The sequence below is a fragment of the Bos grunniens genome, chromosome 9 (genome assembly GCF_055505025.1).
Source record: "Bos grunniens cultivar Pamir isolate PY7600 chromosome 9, Bosgru_T2T1.0, whole genome shotgun sequence".
NCBI classification, from domain to species: Eukaryota; Metazoa; Chordata; class Mammalia; order Artiodactyla; family Bovidae; genus Bos; species Bos grunniens.
In genome coordinates, this window is record NC_141173.1 from 56442962 (window position 1) to 56468804 (window position 25843).

The window sequence follows — 25843 nt, forward strand, 5'->3', positions numbered from 1 at the left end:
GCCTCCTCTTCGTGTTCCTCCAAGTCTCATGTTCTGTCACCTTCATCTTTGCTTCTGGTGTGGGCACACACACAGAAAGACATGCAAATAGAGGCAACATAAGCATACCTGTGTAAACATACACGAGGAAGGCACAGCAACACAAACACAAACAGGGAACACAGGTGTTTCAGTAGCTGAAGATGCCTGTGTCCAGCAATATGGGAGATGGCGTCAGTAGGCACCGTGTCCTGCCCTTTTGGGATCCCTGTCCATTTCTTCCCCCAGCTGTTCAGTATTATCACTAGCCAGCATTAAGTCCTTTCTGGCTTTATGGTGGTGGTGAGAGGCCAATCGGTGGATGTGGAAATTCACAGAGGACCCCAAAGTCAGCACAAAAGTGCCAAAGGGCACAGGAGAGAAACCCATTCCAACTGGTGGTCAAATCCAGAAGGCAGTCGGGACTTAGGTACCCAGGGGAATCTGAAACTCAGTGAGCAGCAGGAAGCCTGGGGGTGGCTCAACCTGGGGAAAGATGATTCTGACAAATGTGCTTGCATTCACCGTGTCTATGTCAGAATCACCTAGGACTCTGTCATCTTGTAATCACAGCTTCTTTGAGTGAGACGTGGACACATGAAGTCCCCAAACCTCCAGTCTCAGCTTGTCACTTGCTACCAGTATGACCCGAATCCTGGCTCCACATCCAGCCTGCATGAGCCTGAGCATCCCCATTTGGGAAAGGAGAGTGTCCCAGCCTCTATATGGCTGTCCCTTCAGGGCCCACCTTTGATCCCCTCACAACCTGTGTTTCTGTCAGTAAGCTCTCATGGCAGGATCTACCCCGCTGGGAAGTACTGCAGGGGGTTGAGCCACAGGTCTTAGCTGATTATCTGCTGGAAACACGAACAAAGTCAGCATGGGGCTCGCTAGGACCTGAACATTTCATGAACAGCGAAAAACTCCCAACACAAATCGTCAATTCTGTAGAGGCCCAGAGCAACTCCATCTCAGCAATCCTGTTTGATCCTGGGATGTTGTGATCCAACAACCAGTTGAAGAAGTTAAAGCTGCTGGTTTCCAGCCTGCGGCTTGGAGCTCCCCGTTTATAAATCTGGAACCAATGGACTGGAGTGGAATAACACGGCATGTATCCTGGAGCAAGACAGGGGAGGCAGGGAAGGATCGCGCAGGAGGAGCATCCACTCCCTTCCCCACTCACCCACACCACCCTGGGAGGCAAATTGTACCAATGATGTCATGGTAGTACTCCTTAACGATGACTGTGTTCCTGAAGTAGGGTTTACTCCGAAAAGCAACTTAGCAGTGTGCAGCCAGACCAGGGATGCCTCAGTTCCTGCACCTGCCAGGACCAGGAGGGGGAGAAATGTGCAAGTTTCTAGTGTCTGTAGCTTGCCTGCGGGGCAGGCATCAACAGCTTCTGCTTCTCCACTCCAAGTGCTCACACCGCAGAAGATGATTCCCCACTTCCCTACCCAGCTCCCCTACCTACCTGTCCTCACTGACCTTCAAATCGATCATGTAGCTAAGCAAGACTTCAGTTTGTTCACTGATCATGACGGATAGTTGGCGGTTGTTTACAATCCGCTGCAGGTCAAAGAGCCATCATGCCACATGCTGGGCCAGGTAGAGCCACAAGCAACAAGGCTAGTCTGGGAAGGAACAAGTGAGAGGGTAAGAGGCAGGAAGCCTAAGGGCCCGCCAATGGAGGAAATAGGCTGCAAGTGTCAGACATTTTTATCTCTCTCTGAAGCAGCAGGAGGAAACAAACTACAAGTGTCAGATTTTTTTTCCCCTTCTCTATACAAAATTAAAAGGAGGCTTCTTTAAAATGTGTTGCCATGACGACAGCTGGTTCCACCTGAACTTAACTTTCTCAAACCTTGAGCTAACCAATGCGTTTTTCTTATGGAAATGTTTTTCTTAAGTTATGTTAATGAACTATGTTTTTACCCTTAGACTCTGTCTGTCTGCAAGTCCATTCCACCTAAGACTCAGAACATAGAATGCCTCAACAAACCAGTATGTTTTACAAATACAATTGTTCTCCTAATCTATGTTATTAAGACTATGTAATGCTTGGAAACCTGCCTTTCTTCAAGATTCATGTCAATCATTTTATGGCCCAGGATGACTCACCTTGTGCCAATGTTATCTCAAGATACATGTTGTGGGTGAGGAGTCTGGTGCCACTCTCTGAGTGTTGAGACGTTTCCTTTCTCTAATTAGCAGCCTGCTAGTGGGTATATAACTTCCTTCTAAAGACTAGTGGCGGGGCAGGGAGCACTCTTTCAGCCCTCTTCTGATGTCTATGTCAGAATCTTTCTCTATCTCCTTTATACTTTAATAAAACTTGATTACACACACACACACACAAAAAGAAATATTTGCGTCCTAGTTGCATTCTTTAGGGATGTATCCTATTCTGTTTTCTGGTAGTCATCTAAAAAAAAAAAATGTCTTGCTTTGGCATTTGTGAGCACTATTCTTGCTTAAAAGGACAATTATTTTTTGACTGTTTCATGGGTACATTAAATATCTACTATGAAAGTTCAGTACAGATTGATAGATAATAGATAGGAAATTAAAGTGCTGTAGCTGGACAGAGATATGAAAAAGGAAAGGCTTATGCATATATATCTATGTAAAATATATTTGACTCATGTTTCCCAAAGGATTTAATTTTAAGAGTTGTAGAAGACATTTGTATAATATGTAACAAAGTGCTATTTAAACAATATTCTAAAAAATAGGCAAAATATTTCAACAGGTGCTTAACAAAAGAGTTTGCTAAATGGCCAATAAACATATTAAAACTTGTTCAACATCTTAACATTGATAAGCTTCAGGAAAATACAAAATACAGCTCTATTGTTATATTGTTTTAGTACACAAATAGATTAAAGAGTGACAATCCTTAGAGTTTTCTAGAATATGTCCAACTTGAAGTCTCATATGTTATTATTGAGAGTGAAATTGGTATCACTCCCTTGGAAAATTGTTTAGCAATATCTACTAAAGCTTACCATTTGCATTTCCTGTGACCCAGCAATTCTCCTTAAGTATATACTCCCAAGTATATACTCCTGAGTATACGCCAACAAACACACACACACATGTGCATCACAAATGTACAAGATGGTCCTATAAGCATTATTTACAATAAATCAGCTCAGGAAAAGATAACATGTGTCCAAAAACAGTGCAATGGATGATTGCCTACCAGAAGCAGAAAATATTAGGAAGAGGTGGCAAGAATACACAGAAGAACTGCACAAAAAAAGATCTTCATGACCCAGATAATCACGATGGTATGATCACTCACCTAGAGCCAGACGTCCTGCAATGTGAAGTCAAGTGGGCCTTAGGAAGCATCACTATGAACAGAGCTAGGGGAGGTGATGGAATTCCAGTGGAGCTATTTCAAATCCTGAAAGACGATGCTGTGAAAGTGCTGCACTCAATATGTCAACAAATTTGGAAAACTCAGCAGTGGCCACAGGACTGGAAAAGGTCAATTTTCATTACAATCCCAAAGAAAAGCAATGCCAAAGAATGCTCAAACTACCACACAATTGCACTCATCTCACACGCTAGTAGTATTGTTTAAAATTCTCTAAGCCAGGCTTCAGCAATACGTGAACTGTGAACTTCCAGATGTTCAAGCTGGGTTTAGAAAAGACAGAGGAACCAGAGATCAAATTGCCAACATCTGCTGAATCATGGAAAAAGCAAGAGAGTTGCAGAAAAACATCTATTTCTGCTTTATTGACTATGCCAAAGCCTTTGACTGTGTGGATCACAATAAACTGTGGAAAATTCTGAAAGAGATGGGAATACCAGACCACCTGATCTGCCTCTTGAAAAAGCTGTATGCATGTCAGGAAGCAACAGTGAGAACTGGACATGGAACAACAGACTGGTTCCAAATAGGAAAAGGAGTACATCAAGGCTGTGTATTGTCACCCTGCTTATTTAACTTACAGGCAGAGTACATCATGAGGAATGCTGGGCTGGAAGAAGCACAAGCTGGAATCAAGATTGCCAGGAGAAATATTGATAACCTCAGATATGCAGATGACACCATCCTTATGGCAGAAAGGGAAGAGGAACTAAAAAGCCTCTTGATGAAAGTGAAAGAGGAGAGTGAAAACGTTGGCTTAAAGCTCAACGTTCAGAAAACAAAGATCATGGCATCCAGTCCCATCACTTCATGGGAAATAGATGGGGAAACTGTGGAAACAATGGCTGACTTTATTTTTCTGGGCCCCAAAATCACTGCAGATGGTGATTGAAGCCATGAAATTAAAAGATGTTTACTCTTTGGAAGGAAAGTTATGTTCAACCTAGATAGAATATTAAAAAGCAGAGACATTACTTTGCCAACAAAGGTCGTCCAGTCAAGGCTATGGTTTTTCCAGTGGTCATGTACGGATATGAGAGTTGGACTATAAAGAAAGCTGAGCACTGAAGAATTGATGGTTTTGAACAGTGGTGTTGGAGAAGACTCTTGAGAGTCCCTTGATGGCAAGGAGATCCAAGCAGTCCATCCTAAGGGAGATTAGTCCTGGGTATTCATTGGAAGGACTGATGTTGAAGCTGAAAGTCCAATACTTTGGCCACCTGATACAAAGAGCTGATTCATTTGAAAAGACCCTGATGCTGAGAAGGATTGAGGGCAGGAGGAGAAGGTGATGACAGAGGATGAGATGGTTGGATGGCATCACTGACTCCATGGACATGGGTCTGGGTGGACTCCGGGAGTTGGTGATGGACAGTGAGGCCTGGAGTGCTGCAGTTCATGGGGTCCCAAAGATGGGACATGACTGAGTTACTGAACTGAACTGAACTGAATTGCAAAGGTTGTTTTCTAGCCTCTTCTAATACATCAGTATTAGAAGTATCAAGAATGAGCTAACAATACAGGTAACTTCACTTCATGCTGCATTAGAACAAGAAAGATCTAAAGTGAAAGTGTTACAAGCAGAATTAGCCAAATATCAGGGTGACAGAAAAGGGAAAAGAAACTCTGAATCCGACCAGTGTAGGTGATTCCATTAGCCTTTGAGGTCAACACAAAAGGAAAACTTTCAGGGTTTTGCAAAAATGTATATATTTAATGCTGTGCAACTGCTGAACTATGCAGTTTTTGTTGAAATTTAAAATGATTAGCTCACTAACAGTCTATAATTTTACGTCCTTTTGGCTTAAAGTGAAAATAATAAAAATAGAATTCCAGCAAAAAAAAAAGAAAAAACCAGATTCCTGTCTTTATGTGCCTACATTCTGCCGTGAAGCACATTGCATAGTCAGATTCCAGCTCTTATGTTATTAGGTCAACTAAAATCTTTCAGTAGATTTCTCCTGTTAGTCTGCCCTCGTAGTTGTATTTGGTACATGTGTGCTGTGCTGTGCTCAGTCGTGTCCGACTCTGTGATCCAATGGACTGTAGCCCAACAGGCTGCTCTGTCCATGGGGATTCTCCAGGCAAGGATACTGGAGTGGGTTGCCACGCCCTCCTCCAAGAGATCTTCCCTACCCAGGAATCCAATGCAGATCTTTGCACTGCAGGCAGATTCTTTACCAACTGAGCCATCAGGGAAGTTCATTTAGTACATAGGAAATGATGAAAATATATTGGAAAGAAAAGGAAAGGGAAAAACACAGAACAGTCTCTTTAGCCTCATTTCAATCTTTATATCCCTTAAAGTTATATAACTTGATCTTTATCTTTTAAACATGGAAAATTCGTGTTGGTGATATTGAAATTACTACAACAATAAATATCCATAGCTTCTTTCTATTGTCTGACTACCATGCTTTCTGTAATCTCAAGGATTACAAACTTAAAAACATTTAAAATAAGAGGTAATCATTATTAGAGATATAAAATTAAGTTCCTTGAACTTATTAAACCAGGTAGATTCCAGATGACAATAAAAACATGCTTTTTAAAACTACCTAATTCAATAATGAGAATACCTTCTTAATCCACATTTTCCTTAACATATAAAATATCATAAATCTGTACAATCTAAGTTGATTTTCCACAAATGGGTTTTTTTTTAATCTGTGAATAGAATAACTATATTCAATACTTTTTTAAGCTGAAAGACTATCTCCAGGCCAAGTTGAATGTCTTTCTCATTACTAATAAAAAAAAGTGTTAGTTACAGGAAGTGTGTCAATCAAGTTTAACAGAATAAATAATTGTACAATTGAGGAAAATATACAAAAATATATTACCAGGATTTTACTGGTTGTATACCTTATGAATATTTCTGTATTAGTAGTAGCAGAAGAAGCAGTGGGTTCAGATGTAGTTGTACTATAAAGTAATAAAATCAAGTAAATCTCAATCCCCACTTGAATGTAGAAACCTAAACGTACTCACTGAGTCAGAAAGATAGAAATTTTTGCTTGGACTGAGCAAGTCAGATAGATATTTATAAAGCAGACTTCTACAGAAGAGGGATCAATGAAGATCAAATATATTAACAAAGCTACACATAGGTCCTATTGCATCTTCAGCCAATACTAATCTGCACATGTATAACCTGAAACCATACTATTCTCAGAAATCATATGGAACTGGGTGTCACGTAGATTCTTACAAGGTAGACTAGAGAGATTTTATTAAATTCATGGTTGAATGTCTTATTAAATATCCCAAAAGGGTTACACCTTAGGAGTGGGGTGAAACTAGTTCCAGATTAAAGTTTATTATAATATTTATCTGAATAAAGTTTAACCACATTTCAGGAAGATGCTGTTGCTCCTGTTCTTACTGGCCGATCTCCTAACCCCTGGGGCTGAAGGAGGGGAGATCAAATGTAAAAAAAAAAAAAAAAAAAAAAGTTTAACCACATTTCAAAGCAAGTAAACTGATCTGTAAATAACTCAAAACAAAGTAAGAATTTTTAACAGGTTAAAAAAAAGAAAAAATACAACATTCAACAATGTAAACTTTATAAATCTGGCATCCAATCAATTATTATCAAATATGAAAAAAGTAGGTATATTTAAATCATAACTAGGAAAAATAAGCCAGTAGAAACAAACTGCAACATGACTGGGGGATGATAGACTTAGTAGATAAGGTCATTAACTTTGCAGCTACAAAAATATTCAATATGTACACAAATGTAAAGATGTAAATGTAAAAATGTAAAGCATGAACATAATAAAAAGAACATGAGAAGATATTAACAAAATAGCAAAAATCAACATCAAAGAATGAAAAGTATGTCTTAAAGGAAAATTTCACTAGATTGGATTAGCAGGATTAGATACTACAAAACAAAATATCAGCAAACTCAGAAAGCAACAGAAACTATCAAAAATGGAGGCTACCTTGAAAAATGATAATTAAAAAATAAGTAGCACTGCAGTGATACATGCAAAATATTAAGGAATATAACATACATGTAATCAAAGTTATGGATATGGAGCATACAAAATAACATTTAAATATAATGCCTTTTTAATTTGATAATAAGTACAAGTCTATAGACACAAGACCATCAAAAATCACAAGCAAATTGAACTCAGGGAAATAATAACAAGATATTCCATAATTGAATTGTTTCACTATCACTGCTAAAGAGAAAAACAGCAAAAGGAAAAAAAAAAGGTTTACATCCTACAGAAACAAATATAAATATTATTGTGGACTTTGTGTAAGGAATTATGTAAGCCAAAAGGTAATGTCATCCAAAAAAATGCTGTGAAAACAACCAAAAACTATGATATGGAGCTCTACATTCAGCAAAAGTATATTTTAATAATGCAGGAAAGGGACTTCTAATTTCTGTGGGATATATAAAACTAGAAGCTAAAGAGCCTCTTGATGATGGTGAAAAAGGAGAATGAAAAAGCAGCTTAAAGCTCAACATCCATAAAACGAAGGTAATGGCATCTGGTCCCATCACTTCATGGCAAATAGATGGGGAGACAGTGGAAACAGTGACAGACTTTATTTTCTCACTGTGCACAGTGATTGCAGCCATGAAATTAAAAGACATATTCTCCTTGGAAGAAAAACTATGACCAACCTAGACAGCATGTTAAAAAACAGAGACATTACTTTGTCAACAAATGTCTATCTAGTCAAAGCTATGGTTTTTTCAATAGTCATGTATAGATGTGAGAGTTAGACCATAAAGAAGGCTGCTACTGCTGCTGCTAAGTCACTTCAGTCGTGTCCGACTCTGTGCAACCACATAGACAGCAGCCCACCAGGATCCCCCGTCCCTGGGATTCTCCAGGCAAGAACACTGGAGTGGGTTGCCATTTCCTTCTCCAATGCATGAAAGTGAAAAGTGAAAGTGAAGTCGCTCAGTCGTGTCGGACTCTTAGCAACCCCATGGACTGTAGCCCACCAGACTCCTCCATCCATGAGATTTTCCAGGCAAGAGTACTGGAGTCGGGTGTCATTGCCTTTTCCAAAAGAAGGCTGAGCACCAAAGAATTGATGCTTTTGAACTGTGGTGTTGGAGAAGACTCTTGAGAGTCCCTTGGACTGCAAGAAGATCAAACCAGTCAATCCTAAAGGAAATCAGTCCTAATGAATATTCATTAGAAGGACTGATGCTGAAGCTAAAGCTCAATAATTTGGCCACCTGATGGGAAGAGCTGATTTTTTGGAAAAGACCCTGCTGCTGGGAAAGATAGAAGTCAGGAGAAGAATGGGATGACAGAGGACAAGATAGTTGGATGGGATTATTGACTCACTGGACATGAGTTTGAGCAAGCTCTGGGAGATGGCGAAGGAAGGGAAGCCTGGTGTGCTGCAGGCCATGGGGTTGCAAAGAGTCAGAGACGACTGAGGGACTGAACAGCAATGATAATGTAAAACTAGAAAGAGCATTGTTTCCAACCTTACAGAAACAAACAAAGTAGCTAGGCAAAATGTATAATTTATCACTTTTCTTTGACCCACCAGAGACCTGAGTGTGCAGGGCAAAAACTGACTGAAATCTATAGAATCTGAAATCTCTGAAACCAATTCAAATCTTCAAAAAGAGAAAGCACACAATTACATGATTATCTGGGCAGAAGCAGTCTGACAATAAGGAGAATTGCTGAGAAAAAAATGAAAATTGTTAAAGACTAGCAAAGGCTAAAGGTGCTTCAGCAGAATATAGAATCCATGGGGGATATAAATGCATCCAGTTACATGCTCCTCACTGTGAATTTCAGTGGGGGCTCACCAAACAATTGATAAGAAACTTGAGAAAACATCCCTTGTAGTAAAGGCCAAGGAAAGAGACCAGCTTCTGCCGGAAACATATGATACAATTCCTTATGTCCTACTTCTAATAGAGAAGCAAAGCTGTAAATTGGAGGTGAAGGGCAACAAACAATGTCACCCTTAAGATAGTGGAAGTAAATAGACACACATTTTCTACCTGGGGAAAGGACAGGAACGCATGCTGTACTCAAAAGTACAGCTACAGGAGGAGCAGGCCACACTCTCAAGACTGGTAAAGAGTGGTTGCCCAAGACTGAGAATTAGTAAGAGTAATTAAGAAGAACTAAATAGACATTTCTCCAAAGAAGACATACAGATGGCTAACAAACACATGAAAAGATGCTCAACATCGCTCATTATCAGAGAAATGCAAATCAAAACCACTATGAGGTACCATTTCACACCAGTCAGAATGGCTGCGATCCAAAAGTCTACAAGCAATAAATGCTGGAGAGGGTGTGGAGAAAAGGGAACTCTCTTACACTGTTGGTGGGAATGCAAACTAGTACAGCCACTATGGAGAACAGTGTGGAGATTCCTTAAAAAACTGGAAATAGAACTGCCTTATGATCCAGCAATCCCACTGCTGGGCATACACACTGAGGAAACCAGAAGGGAAAGACACACGTGTACCCCAATGTTCATTGCAGCACTGTTTATAATAGCCAGGACATGGAAGCAACCTAGATGCCCATCAGCAGATGAATGGATAAGAAAGCAGTGGTACATATACACAATGGAGTATTACTCAGCCATTAAAAAGAATACATTTGAATCAGTTCTAATGAGGTGGATGAAACTGGAGCCTATTATACAGAGTGAAGTAAGCCAGAAGGAAAAACATAAATACAGTATACTAACGCATATATATGGAATTTAGAAAGATGGTAACAATAACCCTGTGTACGAGACTTCAAAAGAGACACTGATGTATAGATCAGTCTTATGGACTCTGTGGGAGAGGGAGAGGGTGGGGAGATTTGGGAGAATAGCATTGAAACATGTATATTATCATGTATGAAACGAGTCGCCAGTCCAGGTTCAATACACAGTACTGGATGCTTGGGCCTGGTACACTGGGACGACCCAGAGGGAGGGTAGGGGAGGGAGGAGGGAGGAGGGTTCAGGATGGGGAAAGCGGGTATACCTGTGGCGGATTCATTTTGATATTTGGCAAAACTAATACAATATTGTAAAGTTTAAAAATAAAATAAAATTTAAAAAAAAAAAGAATGTGTTTCCTCCATAATGCAACAACTAACTACCAGGCTAACCAAATTAAAAACAATCAGCAGTGAAATACTCCTAGAGAGAAACCTTCTCCGAAACAGAGCAGAAAGGAAAGACCTAGAAATGAATGTGGAACATGAAGGAAAAGAAAATCTCTGACAAATAAATTCCCACTCTAAATAGAAGTAGTCACTAAAGGAATTTAAAGCCTATGGGCTTTGAGGGTAACCATAGAAACAACAATATCCAACAATTCACCTTTACTCCTGAACAAATTAACCTCAAACCTCACAGGAAAAGTCTAGCACAAGGAAATATATGAAGGAATGTTTATTTCAAAGCATAAATCTTGTTTACTTCAGCTTTTATTGTCTTATATATAAGCTTTCATATTGAAAAAAAAACAATATAATGTGCATCAAAAAAATCAAGAAATCAAAACATTCCAAAAGATACAACAATCAAAGAAACACTCAGATATAGCAGGGAATTTAAAATAGCCGTGATTAATATGCAAAAGCTTTCATGTGAAAAGTAGCAACATGCATGATAATACAAGTAATTTCAGCCTAGAGTTGGAAACTATAATGCAAACTATAAATAGAGGACAAGAAGAAAGACTAGAGTTTCATAGATGAAAGCAATGTAATGAGCTATGAAAAAAACTAATGAATTTTAAGATTGGTCATTAAAGTTTACCAAAACTGAAATATAAGAAAAAATGAATTAAAAAATCAGAAATGAGAATTCAAGAAGTGTGAAACGATATCAAACACACTGCATGCGTGAATGCTGAGTCTTTTCAGTCATGTCTGACTCTTTGTGACACTATGGTCTGTAGCTTGCAGAGCTTCTCTGTCCATGGGATTTTCCAGGCAAGAATACTAGAGTGGGTTGCCATGCCTTCCTCCAAGGCATCATCCCCACTCAGGGATGGAACCCATGTCTCCTGTGGCTCCTGCATTGCAGGTGCATTCTTTACCACTGAGCCACCAGGGAAGCCCACCGAACAATCTAATAATATCTAACTGAAATACCAGAGGAGTAGAGACAGGAAAAAATATAGAAATGTTTCAGGAAATAATGGTAAAGCTTTTTAAAAACTCTATGACAGTCTCCAAACTTACATGACAAAACTCAGATCAGAGAACATCCAGCATGATAAACATGTACACACACACACACACACACACACACATAACCCTAAGCATGTCAGGCTGAAACTGTCACAAAAGACAAACTCTTCAAGTAAGAGAAAAAATAAGCATTGTATACAAAGAAAGTAATTACAGAAATTTCTTGTCAAAAATCATCTACAATGGAAGAAAAAGAAGTGATTTCCTTAAAGTGCTGAAATAAAATATGTTACAACAAAGAATTCTAAACTGAGTGAATGTATCTCTTGGAAATGAAGGAAAAATCAGTATTTTGTCATACAAAAAAAAAAAAAAGAAAATTATCAACAGAACTGCCTATAAGAAAGGATAATTGTGAGCTGTAGGGCCGTGGGCAGAGCTAGAAGCTGATGACAAGATCCCCCTGCCCTGAGCTGATGACCTATCTACAGCCAGGAGCCAATGGCTAGGGAGAAAGCCAAACCCTGTGAGCTGGACCAGGAGAAATACAATGCTGATGACAATGTGAAAATCATCTGCCTAGGAGACAGCACTGGGGGCAAGTCCAAACTCATGGAGAGATTTCTCAGGATGGATTTCAGTCCCAGCAGCTGTCCACATACACCCTGACCCTGTACGAGCACACAGCCACAGTAGATGGCAAGAGTGTCCTTGTGGACTTTTGGGACACAGCAGGCCAAGAGCAGTTCCAAAGTATGCATGCCTCCTGCTACCACAAGGCCCATGCCTGCATCATGGTATTTGATGTACAGAGGAAAATCACGTACAAGAACTTGAACACTTGGTATATGGAGCTTCAGGAGTTCAGGCCAGAGATTCTGTGCATTGTGGTGGCCAATAAAATCTACACAGACATCAAAATGGCCCAATAGAGTTTCAATTTTGCCAGGAAATTCTCCTTGCCCCTGTACTTTGTCTCAGCTGCTAATGGTACCAATGTTGTGAAGCTCTTTAATGATACAATTCGATTAGCTGTGTCTTACAAACAGTGCTCCCAGGACTTCATGGACAAGGTTTTGCAGGAGCTGGCGAACATCGACTTGGAGCAGAAGGAGGAGGATATGCCAGACAAAGAGCAGCATGGCCGCATCCAGAGCCCATCTCCTTCCTGAGCCACAGGAGGCCTTTGTGTGGCCCACTTGGTGGTGAAGGGCAGTTCAGAAGACCCCTCCCTCAACAATCCTTCAGCTTTCAGTTGAGACATCTTCCAGGCTGTCCCCTGCTATACCTCCTAAAAAACACGGTTGTCCCATTTGCCCCTGACCACAACATTATATCCATGGCCCGCGAAAGATGACCCTTACATATGATTCCCTCCCCTGTGGGTTGGGGTCAGTACACAGTACTAACAGATGTAAGACCCATACCAGACCCTGAAGCCAAATTAGGGATGGACCCTCCAGGTCATGTGGGACAGTAAAGAGAATCATGGGATATTCTGTGTGTTTCATAAATAAAGCTATATTTAAGTGTCTTCCACCCCCAGTCCTCCCACCGACCACCCCCAAACCCCCAACTGAGAACTAATGTCAGGGCCTATTCATTGATTTCCACCAAAGGGATGATTTTTCATTACTGATTTTTCTCCTCTTTAGGCTCCCAACTAAACCAGTAATTTTAAGAAAATGATTTTGAGCAGAGAGCTGTTTGTTCCACACGTTTCTTCTGTATATGGCCAGTACTTTGATGAACAGTAAGGCCAAAACCACAGGCCAAGTCTGCTGTTAACATCAAGTGAAAGCAGATGACTGGTCTGGCCATACACACTAATACCCAAACATTGTTGTGAGCATCAAGGGTCAATACAGCCACATCACAAGGCATTGTATTATAAGAAATTGACTTTAGGAAGCTCCATTTAAAACCCATATTTTAACATAGGAGACTTTTCTTCATTTTTCTAAGGACTGGTGTGGACACTGTACATCTTTGGGTGGCAAGGGCTGCTAAGAACTGTCATGCTGCTTTTTCTATTTATCTCCAGGACTTGTTGCTCACTAGAATGCTTTTATGATATTCTTATACATCATTTCCATTAATTATTTTTTATTTACAATAAGGTTTGAATTACATAAAAAAGAAAGGATAATTGTGATTTTTCAAACAGGATGAGTACAATATTAATCAAAAAAGTGTATCTACATGAAATCTGAAGAACATTAGAAACAGAATAAACTTTAGTTTTCTTATTTTTTCATTGTTCTAAAATATAACTTTCTGTTTATAACCAAAACAGTGGGCAATATCATGTTTTCATCTATTAAAGATGACATGAATTGTCTACATAGAATATCTCAAAAAAATCTAAGAAATAAATCTTTCTAGAATATATGAGTTTAACGAGATTGCAGGATACAAATTTGATCATCAAAAATCAAAAAATGAAACATCTTCTTGATTTGGTGTCTGAGAATCTTGACTGGTCTTGCAACTGGGTTCATTATTGTCTTTGATAATACTTCCAGAGAAAACAATACATGATTAGTCAAAAGGAACCAAAACAATAGTGTGATAATGCTCTATTGCTTAAATGTTGGTTATAAGCATAAGCAAACATATAAAGAACTGAAACTAAGGCATAAAAACAATTAACTTCTGAATTATTTCATGCGTATTATACACAGAGTTTATTTTAAATGGTGAATAGTCATATTTTGCCATAGAAAAATGATGTAGCAGAACTGATCTTAATAATTATTTCATGACATTAGGTTTCCTATGTTCATATAAGCTACATCTTGGAATATAAGCAGTTTACAAGTTTAGTTAATATTAAGAGAGATAAATAGAAATAAGTTGTCCTTGATTTAAAGTATTAATTACAAAAAAAAAGAATAGAAGAGTTTTTCTTTTTAATTTTAGATGTAATTCAAAATAACTAATGACGGGCGTTTTTAATCTTTGATGTAATTCAAAATAACTAATGATGGGCATTGAGAACTGTAAGACATAGCTATCCTAGGCTCCATATGCATTGTTAGTGCAGCCATATGTGAGTGTGTAGTCCCGCTTTATAATAGTCAGGTACATTCTGGAACTGTGTTATGTTCTGTTCTTTGTACTTTCAGTTCAGTTCAGTTCAGTCACTCAGTCGTGTCCGACTCTTTGTGACCCCGTGGACCACAGCATGCCAGACCTCCCTGTCCATCACCAACTCCCAGAGTCCACCCAAACCCATATCCATTGAGTCGGTGATGCCATCCAACCATCTCATCCTCTGTTGTCACCTTCTCCTCCTGCCCTCAATCTTTCCCAGCATCAGGGTCTTTTCAAATGAGTCAGCTCTTCACATCATGTGGCCAAAGTACTGGAGTTTCAGCTTCAACATCAATCCTTCCAATGAACACCCAGAACTGATCTCCTTTAGAATGGACTGGCTGGATCTCCTTGCAGTCCAAGGGACTCTCAAGAGTCTTCTCCAACACCACAGTTCAAAAGCATCAGTTCTTCGGCGCTCAGCTTTCTTTATAGTCCAACTCTCACATCCATACATGACCACTGGAAAAATCATAGCCTTGACTAGACGGACCTCTGTTGGCAAAGTAATGTCTCTGCTTTTTAATATGCTGTCTGCTGCTGCTGCTAAGTTGCTTCAGTCGTGTCTGACTCTGTGCGACCCCATAGACAGCAGCCCACCAGGCTCCCCTGTCCCTGGGATTCTCCAGGCAGGAACACTGGAGTGGGTTGCCATTTCCTTCTCCAATGCATGAAAGTGAAAAGTGAAAGTGAAGTCGCTCAGTCTATGTCGGTCATAACGTTCCTTTCAAGGAGTAAGCGTCTTTTAATTTCATGGCTGCAATCACCATCTACAGTGACTTTGGAGCCCAGAAAAGTAAAGTCAGCCATTGTTTCCATTGTTTCCCCATCTATTTGCCATGAAGTGATGGGACCAGATGCCATGATCTTAGTTTTCTGAATGTTGAGCTTTAAGCCAATTTTTTCACTCTCCTCTTTCACTTTCATCAAGAGGCTCTTTAGTTCTTCTTCACTTTCTCCCATAAGAGTAACTAAATCAAAGTAAGACACACCCAAGATTTTATTAAAGGATTGCTAAAGAATCTCAGTATTTCACCATGAAAAATGAAAACGTTTGAAAAAATTTGGCCTGGAAACAAAATTTAACAAGAACAAAATAGCTAATTTAAATATAATTATTCAATTACTAAATTAATTGAATGGCAACCATTTGAGGATCACTGTTTTAGGCACTAGAGATGGTTGTATCAAGAATAATGAGTTCCAGGCTTTCATGGATTTTATGTCAAATGAAATAGAAGAGAAAAAAAGTAAACATATTCATGAATAAAAAAAATTCAGATAGTGTAAAAGCTATGAGAAAAATAAAACATAATTTTATACAAAGTAAATCAGGATGGCATCTTTAGATCTAATGCTTAGCAAATCTGATCATCTGAGCTAAGATGTAAATCTCAAGGAGATGCCTTATAAAAATCAAGGGGACTAGCATTTGCAGTTGAGAGGAGATAGTCATGCAAAAGTCTTACTTTTGGTGTAGTGGAGCTTGACTTGTTTGAGCAGTTAAAAAATAGTGTGACTGGAATGCCATGGAGAGAGATTATGTCAAAGAGGTAAAAAGGGGCTTTGAAGGAAAAGGTAATGAATAGCTTTTATATTCTATTCAGTGGGAATCAGAAGTAATTGTGGAGTAATTAGGTAGAAAAATAACCTGATTTGTGATTTAAAAGATTATTCTGGCTGCTACTACTACTACTACTACTACTACTACTAAGTCACTTCAGTCGTGTCTGACTCTGTGCGACCCCATAGACGGCAGCCACCAGGCTCCCCCGTCCCTGGGATTCTCCAGGCAAGAACACTGGAGTGGGTTGCCATTTCCTTCTCCAATACATGAAAGTGAAAAGTGAAAGTGAAGTTGCTCAGTAGTGTCCAACCCTCAGCGACCCCATGGACTGCAGCCTTCCAAGCTCCTCTGTCCATAGGATTTTCCAGGCAAGAGTACTGGAGTGGGGTGCCATTGCCTTCTCCGATACACAGAACTATTCCTAGTAAATCAGAATATATGCTATTCCTAGGTATAGCAAATATATTTTGCTTGTCTACTATTTTCCATTATTTTTCTCTTCCTTTCTGAAAAAAATATATTGTTCAAATATCTACCCCTTCTCATGGAGCTCTGAGATGTTGACTCAGTTCTGCTCAAAGAGGCTTGATTTTTCTAAGGTTATTACCATTCTTCTTAAGAGGAATTATTTCAGAATGGGTTTTTATAGCCAAGAGACTCTGAGAGATGTTTGTCTGGCAATTCTGAGAAATTCTTCCAGTGACTGTTTCTCTCCATTCCTATGCCACATGAATATATCATCTCACTATAAGCCTGAAGCTGACACACAGAATAGATCAGAGCCAAGGGATTATCAGCAAAATGAGCCATATCATAGAATTAATTCACTTATGAAGCCTACCTCTGAACTTGGTTTTGTGATGCCTTTATCATTTAAATGCTTTTATCATTTAAAACTGGTTGAGCTATCTTCTGTTAGCTGATATGAAACAGGGACAGGAGTGATAGCAAGGAAATCCTTTAGATGGCCACTGTACTTGGCCAGATAAAAGTGATTATGGCTTGGGTGAGGATAGTACCAGTGGATGAGAAAATAAGGGAGCAGTTTATGGATACATTTTAGAGATAATGAAAAATGGGTTTTCTGATAATATGAGTATGGACAAAATTAAACATGACTAAAAAGTTTGTCATGTGTTAGTAGACAAGGCTTTTCTGTAACACTGTTGAGGAAAGAGAACCAATCAGTCACACATATTTTGACTTGAGTATAAAAAAAATACTTTTAAAAATAATTTGACCTTGCAAACACTTATCTACTTCAAAAAATAATATCATCATATTCTTTAAACAGTGAGGTATGTCTATTAATAAATCTAATCAACATGAGAAACATGCCCAGTTTTCATGGACTATGTGTATAGTATTCTTTTACTCAGTGAGTATAGATTAGATAGTTAAATACTTAAGTGCTTTCTTATACTGGTGGTGATATAATTTGGGGGCTACTATTTATTTTAATAAGGTAAAGTAATAGTTCAAAATTTTATGTACCAAACTTCCAACCTGGAAAGATCTTGGAAGTCATCGCTCCCCAATTTATAATAAGAAAGAAAGAAAGAAAGAAAAAAAAATACTGAACAAATTGAAAATCAGTGACATTCCTTAGACCTATCAGAAAGTGGAGGTTGTTCAATAAACCACAACCACAAAAGCTAGAGTGACAAGGGGATACAGAAAGTCAGAGCTGAGATCTAAACTGGAGCAGAAGCCACTGGCAGCAACGGGTAGGAAATACAGAAACACAAGCGGTAATTTTGACAGACTGATGAAAGCCTGAGTGTGGTCTAGTTTGCTTTTGAATTTCCTGACAATATCTTTAATTAAGATAAAGACATATGAGTTCTACTTTTAAAATAGTTACCTTTATTGTCTAAAGTTAATGGAAATGAAAAATGGATAAGTTCGCGCTCCATAACTCTGAAAAAAAAATAACATTTTAGTAATGATACTATCAGAGCACTTCTGCTGGCCAAGATGGTATAATAGTGCCCACATTTACTGTCCCATCAGAAACAAAAAAACCTCACTCCTCCCCCACCAATAATTACATTAAGCAATGTTTTCAAGACTTTGCAAATCAAGCATCAAAGGACAATGATTTCTGAAAGAATAAGGAGAAAAACAGCGAGTATTATGATTCAGTTCAGTTCAGTTCAGTCGCTCAGTTGTGTCCAACTCTTTGCAACCCCATGAATTGCAGCACGCCAGGCCTCCCTGTCCATCACCAACTCCCGGAGTTCATTCAAACTCACATCCATCGAGTTGGTGATGCCATCCAGCCATCTCATCCTCTGTCGTCCCCTTCTCCTCCTGCCCCCAATCCCTCCCAGCATCAGAGTCTTTTCCAATGAGTCAACTCTTCGCATGAGGTGGTCAAAGTACTGGAGTTTCAGCTTTAGCATCATTCCTTCCAAAGGATTATCATTACCCCAATTTATACCTTAGGACAGTATATAGGCTACTGGCCAGAAAGAGAAAACTCAGGTAGGATCTAGAAGATGTTAACACCAACACATATTATATATATTGAGTTGACCAAAAAGTACGTTTGGGTTTTTTGGTAACATCTTATGGAAAAACCCAAATGACCTTTTTGGCCAATCCAATACAATGTGTTTAACAGCTTTATCTGTAATAGATTAAAATAATAAATAATCACTCAAAAAAAAAAAAAAAAAGAAGAAGAAGAAATCAGGGTTTCTCTGGTGGTCCAGTGGTTAAGAACCCATATGCCAATGCAGGGACCACAGGTTGAATCCCTGGTCCAGGAATCTACCGCGTGCTGCAGGGCAGCTAAGGCCCTGCACCACAACTACTGAAGCCCAGGCACCCAGATCCCATACTCTGCAACGAGATAAGCCACAGAAATGAGAAGCCTATGCACGGAGGCTAGAGAAAGCCCACTTTCAGCAACGAAGACCCAGCACACCCAAAAATAAATAAAAGGAATCAAACACTAATTTGTCCTTTGACATGGATTGTTCTCAAATTTTGTGGAGTGAAACAATTCAGATGAAAATGAGTGTAGATTTTGTATAATTGCAGATATAATTTTTTGTATAATTGCAGATATATAAAATGTAAGAAATACAAATTAATATATAGTGACATAAAGCTGATCAGTGGCTGCTTGGGGTTAGAAGGGGGATGATCAGGAGGAAGGGATTACAAAGAACAAGAAGAAACATTGGGGGTGATATGTATGTTCAGTGTCTTGATTTTGGTGATGATTTTACAGTTGTATATAAATGTCAAAACTTATCCAATTGAATATTTTAAATATGTTCAATTTATATGTCTACTATGAAAATGTTTAATTTGGAGCTTCTTTGCTCTGTGTGTTGGATTGAATATAATCACTTATTTCCACTCTCTACTGAAACATCAACAAAATAAAAGTGAAATATTTTAAAAGATATATATTCATAATGAAGCTAAAATAAGGAGGTTGTGATGATGTAAAGAAAAATATATTTGAACCAAAGAAATGAGAATTTATTATTTAAGGGAAAACTAACCTAAGTGGCTGCCAAGAAGAAAGTCAATAGGAAGCTGGACGGTATTTTCTGCCACAGAACTCCACCCCCAAAAGTTCAGGCAAGAGAGGGCAGCAGCTGTCTTGGATGACTGGGATGAGAAATGGTCTAAAACAAGCAAATTATCTGAAAATTTTAAGGTATAATTAGATCTTAATTCTGTAAAGTTAAATCTTTCTCTTGCCATCACAAAAATAGGCATCTGATCCTTCTGTACTTAGCACAGAGATTTGAGGCACACACATACTCATCACAGACACTGCAGCCTCTGCTCCTTGGAAAATATGTCACCAAAGAAAAGTTCAGTGATATTCAATATTTGGATATTCTTCTCTTTTATTACCTTGTAATGAAGCCTACTGATCAAACCTGTGCTTTTCACACAGAAATTCTAATGAGCGTTTTACTGCACAATGTAAAATATAAACTGATAGCTATACATTGCTAAATGTATGAGGACAACACAACCATAAAAATATTTGAGAGCTTTGTCTGTGTGTGAATAAAAGAAGAAATTGCAATATGAAATAAGGTTGGGATTGTGCTATTTAGACAGGATCAAAGAACAAGGAAATATTCTTAGAAATTAAACTTATGAAAGCCCCAAATAAATAAATATAATAACTCAAATCAAAAATATTCGAATAAATTAATAAATTAGCTAAGAAAATCACTCAGGTAAGAGACAGTTTTTGAAAAAATAGAGATTACTTCCCTGGTGGCTCAGCAGCTAAAGAATCCACCTGCAATTCAGGAGACACAGGAGATGCGGGTTCAATCCCCGGATTGGGAAGATCCTCTGGAGAAGGAAATGGCAACCTACCCCAGTATTCTTGCCTAAAAAATCTCATGGACAGAGGAGCCTGGCAGGCTATAGCCCAATGGGTCACAAAGAGCCAGACATAGTTGAGCAACTTAGCACACAGAGATAGCCAATACTAGGAAAACGGTAAGTATAATAGAGGTTCAATTCCAGAGGTATCAAGTTCCTATATTAGGAACTCCAGAAGTACAGGTCAAAGAAAAGGGAGAGAAAGAAATTAATAAATATTGATAGAAAAAAAATTTCCAGACTGAGGAAACACGTTTCTATATTTTTAAAAAGCTCAGTGAAGCACAGCACTCAACATACACATCCAAATATGACTTTTTCAATATCATGATATTTTTAAGAATAAAAGAAATTTTCATAATTTCTGAAAAAAAAATTAAACACTTCACATAGGGTGGAAGAAAATGATAGTTTCATCAGAATGGTCAAGTGTAACACTTGAGAGCATTGTATAGTGGAGATATGCCATTTAAATTTTAAAGAAACACTATTTCATCCAAATATTCTATACACAGCCAAGACTTTGATCATATGTAAGGCCATTATTAAAGTATTATCAAACAATCAGTGGTTTTAAAATGTCTCTTCCAAGTACATGGATGTGAGAGTTGGACCATAAAGAAGGCTGAGTACCAAATAATTGATACTTTCAAATTGTGGTGCTGGAGAAAACTCTTGAGAGTCGCTTGGACAGCAAGGAGATCAAACCAGTCAATCCTAAAGGAAATCAACCCTGAATATTCATTGGAAGGACTGATGCTGAAGCTGAAGCTCTAATACTTTGGCCACCTGATGCAAAGAGTTCATTAACTGGAAAAGACCTTGATCCTGGGAAAGATTGAGGGCAAGAGGAGAAGGGGGCAACAGAGGATGAGATGGTTGGATGGCATCACCAACTTGGTGGACATGAGTTTAAGCAAGCTCCAGGAGTTGGTAATGGACAGTGAAGCCTGGCATGCAGCAGTCCATGGGGTCACAAAGAGTCAGACATGACTGAGCGAGTGAACTGAACTGATATCTTTGATAATCATAAGAATGATAGAAATGTATATTCATGTAACTGATCCCTGATGACTATTTCATCAGTTATTAGTTTTTTTACCCTAGTTTAACAACTCCAAATTAGAACACATTTTATAATCAAATGACATTATTTTATAAAAGCTCTCACCAGGATTCATTTATAATAGTTGTCCTTGCCTAGACATGAAGGAATATGGTTACTAATCCTAGCGGCCTGCCCAGGACAGATCTAAAACCTGATTTTTTTTTTTTTTCCCAGGCAATGAACTATCTAATTCTACTTAAGGAAGAAATGTTAGCACTAGTAATGGTCTGAAAACTTTCCATTGACATCTTTTCTTAAAATTAAGGAAATGTCACAGTATTAGGGGTTGGAAAGAATTCAAGAGACAATAGTGAGGCAGTATTTTGCAATATCCTACATTTCCAGCACTCTTGATAGTACAGAAGACAACAAAATTATTTTGAAAAAGACATTTTAAAAAACCCAAGTTAAAGAGTAATGCATAAATCTGATTTTCAACAGAACAAAATTTTAGGGAAACCTTTTGGCAACCCACTCCAGTGTTCTTGCCTGGAGACTCCCAGGGACGGGGGAGCCTGGTGGGCTGCCATCTATGGAGTCGCACAGAGTCGGACACGACTGAAGTGACTTAGCAGCAGTAACCAATTATAATATTTGTATTTTCCTTTTTATGTTGGCAAAAGTATGATATATGATTTTAAAAATCACTTCTAAATAAGTCTTAAAATACTACTTAAATACATATAGTGGAAAAACTCAATTATAAAAAAAGTATAATAGTTTAATTAGTAGAATTTTATCCAAGTAATAACATATACTGCATCTTACAACCAGTGACAGCTTAGGCTTTACTAAATTTTAACACAGGTAAGGACAGAATAGGAAAGAACGCCATTGGTAGGGGTGGAGCAAATACCGGATCTCTATTACCTTGTACAACCTCATGGCCACGATGCTCCAGTCTATACATATGGTGTTTCTTGGAGTACAAGTTCAAAACTGTAATGTTACAGCACAGAGTAAATGAGTCCTAACCCTGTATTTCTTAGAAGTCAAGACATAACAGGTAAAACTGAAAGGTTAGGGAACAGCATTTCCGAATATTGAAGCATTTCAAAATATGAAAGATAACATCAGAAAAATTCTAAAATAATTGAAAGACATCATTCATAGGCAGTAAAAAACACAAGCTATTGGCCTTTGCTTTTTTATTGTAAAAGCTGTAACTTTGTTTTTAAACTAAGCACATGGATAAAGAATATAATTAAACAATTTTATTATAGCAAACAATTTCTGAATGTTCAATTTAATTAGGCAGAATATAGGAAAAGGTAAAAAAGCAAACATATGCTCAATTGACTGCTTCCATTTCCAATGTATTTATTTCCGATGATAATGTAATTGACACAATGTTATATTGTAAAATACTTTATCTGTAAAAAAACCAATATAGGACAGTTTTGCCTTTGGTATGCTATAGGACAATTTTTTTGAAAGAATAACATTAAAGTGTCTTCTTGCTAATATTAAAGATAATTTTTAGATCTGAATAGTACATAGAAAGAACAAAGGTTTCAGAAAAATTGGGTGAGGCAGGATAGGGAATGAGAAAGCAGAAAGGTTGAGAACATATGCCAATAGTTGATGACAGAAAGTCAGGGACAAGGACTCAAGGATGACATTGTTAGGAGATTGCCGGAGAAGAGGGGGCAATTGTAGATTTCCCTATTTTAAAAACAGAGCATGCCTCAAATGCCCAGAGGTCTCTTACCTACTGTAAGAGAAAGTTGGATGATCACTTTTCCTTTCCTGACAAAATTGGAGGCTGTTCGAGTGATTATCTGCCATCTGTTGTCTACAGCAGTTCAATTGCTGAAGAGTCCTCTAGAAGGGGGGAGAAAGAGCTCATTCTTGACGGAAGGTTGAATGTACATTCAGAGGTAGATTCAGCTGAGCAAGTGCCCGGCTAATCCCCTTTGCACACAGGGACAAGGCTGCCACCAACTCTAATTGATTCTGAAATGAATCTGTATAGAAAATTAGAAGGTTTTGGATTCCCATGTGAGCTTCAATAAAGAGCCAGGATGTAAGCCTGACAGCTGAATGGATTCAGAAATGAAAATCTGATAAGCGGCTTAAAACTGTACTTAAGTCCAGAAATGATTTGAATGCTGTTGTTAATGGCACATTGTATGTTGTCACCTAGTTAATTATCTCTGAAGATGAGTTCTTGTGGAGGAGAAGAGATGCCATTCTTCCACAGCTTTTCCTCATCACATATTTATTAACTTCCCCCTCTTTCCAAACTATCATCGCTAGAAGGCAGAAAGAAAGGATTAGGCCACTGCAGCTCCTCTGTGGCTGTCAGTTCACTGTGCCAGACTTCAAATATGAACTGTTGCATGTACTGTCACTGACATTTCCTTTTACATCTTCATTTGCAAATGAGGAGCTGACATTTGTTAGGCCTTGTATTTGCACACAGTCCCACCACATGAAAAGCAAACACTGTCACACTGGCTACTTTGTTTATTCCTTTGCTATATACATATATTCATAGTATATGGCCTATTTAGAAATTTTCTTCAGAATTTTTTTTTTAACTAACTGAGATAGATAGTCACAGAGCTACATGTCCTCATATTTTATTCAGGAAGCCGTCTGCGCTTTATGGAGCATGCACGGCATTTGATAGCTATTTAAAACTGTATTTTTAAAACCAATTTGCACTTTTCTGGCTTATATTCTTTGGGTTTATTTTCTCTAGATAAATGTAGGTTCATTTTGTGATTTAAGAGATCAGGTTTCTTACCTATCAATTTTCTTGTTTAGTAATAGGAAAATATTTTCCACCAAATGAAAACAATGAAGTGAATTTTAAAACCATAATGCATTTTCTAAATATTGTTTTTGGTTTATTAAAGTTTCATCTTTTCAAAGGAGCTTGACAATGTCAACCTACTCAACATCATTAAGACAATCATCTGTTATTATTAAGGACCTTTCTTGAAACAGAAGCTTGAAGACAGCCTCATAGAGCAGTACGTATGCCTAGAGGTAAGCTGCATTCCTGTTCAGAAACGTACAGGCTTGCTTGCTAAGGTGGTCACAAAGGGTTGATTACACACTTAACTCCCAAAGAACTGAGAATTCTGTGAGGTCAAATTTTAAGAGTTTTTTAAAAAATAAATCAAAATCACTCCTTAGGACAATGACATCAATTAAGAAGAGAAAAATAAAAAGACAATTTCATGGTTATTAGTAAATTTTAAAATATAGTAAATTGAAAATCCTTATCCTATTTTATCACATTCCAAGGTGGTATGTGTCAATAATTATTCCCTGTAAATGTCACAGAAACAACATTTTCCTCACATATTTAACAATATCCAAAATATTTTTTCTTATGCTTTTAATCCAGTGCTACTTCTTTTTACATTTCACTGGACTCTACCAGTTCACTGCAGTCTGGAAACTGTTACACTTTGTCTCTCACCTGCCCAACTAGTCAAGAGTTTACAAACAAGTTACATATTATAAATGAAAAGTTTAAAACCTTGTAAAAAAGCCAGTGTTCTCTTTATGTTAAAGACAATAGAGGAAAATGACATATCTGTCGTATGTAGTAGGTAGTAAGTTCTTAGGGGCCAGAATGTGTATGTGTCTTTGTATCTTATATGTGCATTTATAACAGATAACTAATAATCAGCTAACATAAACTGAATAAATAATCTCTCCTTCAATCAGTTATTAGAATTTTTCCTTTATTTCCTATTGCCCTGCTTTGACATCTTTAACAAAAATATACAACTCATATGATGTTAGCTATTAAGTTGATGTTCAAAAATACAAAGGATGATAAGTAATGCCAAAGGGAATACCTGCCTGGCATATTATGTCAATGACAGAGAATTAAAATGGTAAGAAAATGTCAGAAATGAAGCAAGTGAAATTTAATTGAGCTCAGTTACTTAGGCTTAGAATTGTTTCAATCATTTATTTGAAAACTAAGGACTATACCCAAAATTAGTTTTACAAAAGAAGTACTAACTAGATATATGAGAAAAAAATCCTCCATTAGTATGCCACTCTCATTGAGATTTATGTGATTTATGCTTTGTTTTTCTCATAAGAAAATAATAAACTTGAAACAAGTGTCAGACAACAAATGCATCCCATAAAATATGCCTGTTATTTAGACT

The 25843-nt window shown here is 37.9% G+C and overlaps 1 pseudogene; it reads left to right on the forward strand.

The window, feature by feature from the left end:
* Nucleotides 1-12049: 12049 nt before the first annotated feature.
* Nucleotides 12050-12731, forward strand: LOC147365986 (rab-like protein 2A pseudogene; annotated as a pseudogene).
* Nucleotides 12732-25843: the final 13112 nt, after the last annotated feature.